Source organism: Acyrthosiphon pisum, chromosome X (assembly GCF_005508785.2).
Source record: "Acyrthosiphon pisum isolate AL4f chromosome X, pea_aphid_22Mar2018_4r6ur, whole genome shotgun sequence".
In the NCBI taxonomy this organism is placed as follows: domain Eukaryota; kingdom Metazoa; phylum Arthropoda; class Insecta; order Hemiptera; family Aphididae; genus Acyrthosiphon; species Acyrthosiphon pisum.
In genome coordinates this window covers 106,839,035-106,845,034 of record NC_042493.1, presented here as the reverse complement: position 1 = coordinate 106,845,034, position 6,000 = coordinate 106,839,035, and positions in this window count along the sequence as shown.

Below are 6,000 nucleotides of genomic sequence, written 5' to 3'. Positions count from 1 at the left end.
AAAAATTATATAATTCTAGAACAGCGTAGATCTAAAATTTTGAAAAAAAAAAAAATTTGAAAAAAGTGAATACTTTTTGAGATAATGAGTGTTTTACGCTTAATCAATCACCCTGTATATTAACTTTTGTTTGATATTTGTTGTAAATGAGTTTACCGCTATTAAATTTAAAAGTTATTATGCAAATTTGAATTTAAATTAATGAAATATGAAGTATCAACTTTTATTATACTACAATAAAATTAGTAGTAACATAGACAAAATGCATTCATCCAAAATATTTTTTTTTATGTGTTTGAACAATTTGTGGTTATGTGTTAACTTTTATGCAACTTGGTGGTACACTGATACTACTCAAGACGATCACGATAATTACATGTAAAATAAAACTAATTTTACTATAAAATTGCTACTTGTAAAGTTGGGTAAGCGTAACACCCACTTAGGTTAAATATGTATTTTTAATATATATGTATTTGTAAATTATATTAGGCACACTGCCCGTAATAAATAAATAATAATTATTTTTTTTTTTAATACCAAATAAAATCTGGTACTCGTAAACTTACCGTAAAATGCTACGAGAAAGCTATACGCTTGCAGTATGCTACCTATAGTATATCGGAAAATATTACATACCTATAGGTACCTACTAGTTATAATCCTGTATGTGTAAAAAATGTATTTAATTTTATTACGGGAAAGTACCTGAACCTAACCTCAAAACTGTCCACACAGCGAATTCCTTAAGACCGTGTGACTCTGTCTGTTCACACATTAATATGCTTACACACTATACTATATTATACTATTACTATATCTCATACTGCGTATAGCATACAGACAGGGGTTCACAACAGTTGCTTGATTTATAAAGACGAACAACATATTATTATTATAACAGTCGTCGGTCATACAATATAATATTGGTATACCTGATAAAATAAATGAACAGCAATTATACTGGTAAATATCCACCAAGCCCCATAATAACTTATTTTTAGATATTAAATTATTTTAGTCTGTGTTGTGTCATTCAACCTCGCTTTGTGAATTAGCAGATTTGCTAGACTGCCGACTAAAAAAGATTTTTGAATGTCAATTAAAACACAATGTGACAATTATTACATTATGTTAATATACAACGTATTAAAATACTTGACAGTGATGATCATCAGCAATACATTAAACAGGTACATTTAAGTTTGATAAATTATTCTTAATCAGTATGATTAAAACGTTAAAACCCGTAAACATTTTTGGTAGGTAAGTACCTACTAAGTAACTTTTTATGGTAGGTACCTACTGTAGCATATTACTACACCAAGGAAGTATTTAGCCGTAGGTAGCATACTCCATAAATAACGAAAATATTTTCAAAAACATTGATACTTTTTGAGCAAGGCGAGTGTCCTGTGTTAAATGAATCACTCGGTATAATATACATAATCGTATACCCACCTGCTGTTTGCAGCTACCAGCCTAACCTACCCCTACATCACCACTGTGACGGCGATCGCATTATATTCCGTACAATATATATTATTATTATTATCATTACCTAATTTTTTTCTTATTATTCTATACCCACACGTAGACACAGTTCTGAATGTGCCATCGGAGATGCAATGTCCTCGAAATGTATGGGCGTCTCTTTTCGGCCATTATCAACTGTTTTCTTTAAAATTTACAATTCTAACAACTGAACTTAATAGGTATACGCGTATAAATGTATACGCCGTAGGTTAACAATATGCCTACCTAATATAATACGACGACGTCGCTGATGTCGGATACACGATGGACGACGCCGATCGCAATGCGCATACGCGCGTCGGACATTCCGAGAAAATAATTATAATAAATAATTAATTAATTATCAATTAATGTAATAAAATGGTTTTTGAAAATATTGTAACATACACTGATCTCCACGAGAAGTCTTCAATTAGGGTGCGAATTTGTATGTATTAAAAAATAAATATATACAAATAACATATATATGTATTTAATTTTATTCAAATATGAAATTAAAAATACAAGATATGTAAAAAAAAATATTAAATGGGTATATTAAATAAGTTCCTAAATATAAATTATACAACGCTACATTATATTATGTACTTACTACAACATTATAATATGTTATTACTACAACAAATAACGAAATAAAATTTACTTTTATCGAAACGCGTATAAGTAGCAATAACTATAGGTCGATAACGTGTGGACTGTGGACTATGGACTAATCGTTGCAACTCGCGATTATAATAAATTAGCACACGGATGGACTGAAGAAGATAACAACTCATAATATGAAACGGCGATACATTACTAATTTTGTAAATAGCTCAATATTAACAAAAATATATAATATAAGTAAAATAATATGTAAAAATATGTAATACCAACCATAGCTTAAAATAATCAGATAGTCCTGTAACATATATACCTATTTCTATAGAGAAATCATTCGAATATTATCGTTCCCGACAAATCCGTACCCTAATCCGAAATCCCCTGTACTGAGACTCACGAGTAGCGAGCATTAAACTCTAAAGATAGAAAGTAAGTGAGAGGAGGGTTGTTACTTGTTGCAGCTGTTCAGATTATAAAATATAACATTATAATATTATATACTATACGAATACGATATCATTTTATGTACTCTCTATAACATAATATTATATCGAGCCGGACCTTTTTTTGCCCGAAATTTGGATAAATAAAAAATAATATACGTCTTAATAAATTATTATTGTTGAAAAACATTTCGAACGTTCGTTACACGTACGCAAATATTATACACATTGATAATGTGTCTGTGAAAAATACATTACAATATATTAATATTATTATTATTATTTTAATCCCTCATCTCCGTGAACGTGCGTGTCGTATGTATGAGCTTTTCGTCCGCGACTAAATCCCACAGGCCCCCATTTCTAATATAATATACTGTTAAACCACGAACAATACGGACAGGTAGAATAAAATACGTACGAAAATAAATGTCCGTCGCCAGCTGTTCTGCAGCTCAAAAATACGTCGCACGCTCTGTGCGTATTTTTTTATGTAATTTTAATGACATATTAGTTTTTTTTAATAAAAAACCCGCTGCTATATAATATATAGGCCATTGGGATACAAGTTATTTTACATGGTAAACTTAATTCTAATGGTATATATATATAAATATTGCTTAGTTTACAATTTATGAGGAATGACCTCAGTATATTCTTACGCTTTTCATTTTTAGGCTCAAATGCCATGGTGGCATCGAAATTACTGATCCTCGTTAAAGACAATGTTCACTAGACGTTGCCTTTTTCAAGCCAGTTTGTGGTTTTCGTACGCAGTGACGGCTCCGACGCTCCTTGTCGGTAACCGTTGGCTTAGTGATGTACGATGGAGGGTTGGTTGACGTGGGATGGCGGAGTGGGGTTAGTGGTTATTCCATCGGGGTGACGTTCAGTTACGGCATGTTGGAGAGGTGATCGCGGGGCAGAGGAGCGGTACTCTGTGCTCGCTGTATGGTGGTGGGTACTCGGCGTGATTGGTGGAGTAGTGCTCGCGGTACAACCGGATGGTCGACCTTTTGCGGTGTGTGGTGGAGAGGTGACTGCCGTATTGCGGGCTGAATGTTATGCTTATGGGTTGTGTTTGTAAATTGTATAGAAGCGTTGAAGTACACAAAATACTTCAATTTTTTACTGAAACAATATTTTTATATACATTTGGGAATATTATAACCACTGCCGTACCTACCGCCGGAAGTTAGAGGGTTATCGATAACCACATACACCCACACTCACAAACAATACGTTCTTATAAATATTAATGTATTATGTAGATTATTAATATTATACTATAATACGACTTGCGATGGTTTGTAATTATTATTTTTCTCGTCACTCATGCAGTACGCACCACCAAACAATGTTATTATAATATTATTTATTTATTGTTATTCGGCGGAAGAGAGAAAGAAAATGCGCATCGTTGAGTAGAATCCGACGGTGGACGGTGGTGGCTGATCGGACGGATACGTTCCGGAGCAAACCTTGGCAACGCTGTAACGGAGTGTCACACGCACACTTGTTTCGAACCCCGAACGATGTGTGCGCTGCACCGTTGCCAGATTTTGCGTTTCAGCATGGGTGACTTCGTTTTCGGGGACGTTCGTATCGCGAATTATTTGATTTCAAACCGCGGTAACGACGTAACGACGAAAATTTTACCGGCGCTGGTAACGACGAAACTTTTACAGGTCGTTACGCATGACAGCGAGCACGCGTGCGGTACCTACGGCTTTCGGACTGAGCTACTGGTACGACACAACCACTTGTTACGAGTGCGTGAGTCAGTGGTCGCGCTGGTTACCCGCCGCAGCTGTCGCAGTGCTTTAAGGTCCCCTTACACTGCAGCGATGACTGTAAATTGATGCAAGACACATTTCACCGCTCACCGCGGCCTAAAAACAATTGAATTTAATGCCACCGCCATCGCTGCAGTGTGTGGGAACCTTAATACGATTAAACCTCTCATACGATTATTGTGGTCACAAAAAGCGTAAATCGCGGACGAGACGTGTCACCGGAGATAAATCCTCCTCCTCGCTGCAGTCGTGGTAGCGAGAACGGAACATTTTCGAAGTATAGTTCGAAGTAGATACAACACGTTTTAGCGGCACTGCAGGTACCTATACGGTAAATGGCCATTAATAAGCGTTATTGTTTTCACTACCAATTTTAAAGTGTCAAGTAAACAAATTAATAACAATTTCAACTCGTGATATCATTCTATCTTTTATCGTGAATACTGAGGTAACCTTAAGCACATAATAAATTAAATTAAAAACCTAAAGAAAACTAAATGCTACTCAAATGCACCCACCTAAAGTCAACAAATAAAAATACAAAAATTGTAAGTTTTTTCTCAGGGAAAGTCCTTTTATGAGCTATGCTAGATTATAAAAACTCATAAAAGAACTCATTATATATGAGAAATACCTTACTAATGAAATATTCGTTATAAATATTTATAACACAAAGTAATATAAGGAATACATTTCTATTTTTTAAAATTATATATTATATATTTCTTTTTTAATTTGTTCAATATATAATTATATTTTAAAGTTATAAAATAAGCTTGGTTAATTTACCTATAAATTGTATTATAAATTGTATTATAATTAAATATATGTAATCAACTATCAATTATACCTTCATACCTTACCTGCTATAAAACAAATTTATCCTAGTTTATAAACTTAAATACCTACTTATTATGAATCATATCTTAAGGACGCAATTATAATTTAATTAATCAAATATCAATATTATGTTACTGTAACTATACTCTATACCTACCAGCGTTTCTTAAACTGTGTGAGATCACTTCAGACTTCCATGAAACTCAAGTGATTTTTTTTAGCGATTGATTAATATTTGTGAAATCCTGTTTGACTGTTATTCAAAATATTTATTAAAGTAAATACAGTATATCATACATTATTATTATATGAAATTATCATAATTATTAATGCAAATAATCCTTACATAAAAAGATGCATTAAAACTATTGAAACAAAGTAGGGGCTCTAATTGTCGAGCTGTAATAACTTATTGTTGAAAGCTAAAAAGAAAAAGCTAAAAAAAATTCCGTGATAAAAGTGTAGGTACATAAAATAGGGTTCCACGGATAAAAAAGTTTAAGAAACGCTGGTTTTTATCCAAAGTATTTTTTTTTATAGTAAACCATCTTACTAAATACCTATACCTCGTAAATATGGTATAATTATAGAAAATATTCATGAATAGCTTAAATATTATTTTTAATGGTTGTTATGGTTGTTAATATCAAGTGCTTCTATACATTGTTGTAAAGAAAAATTTGTTGAGATTCAGAGTTATAGGTTGTTTGCAATATATAATAATATTATCTGATGGTTACAGACATCGCATAGTTCACCTATTCCTCAGTAAAAAAAAAAAC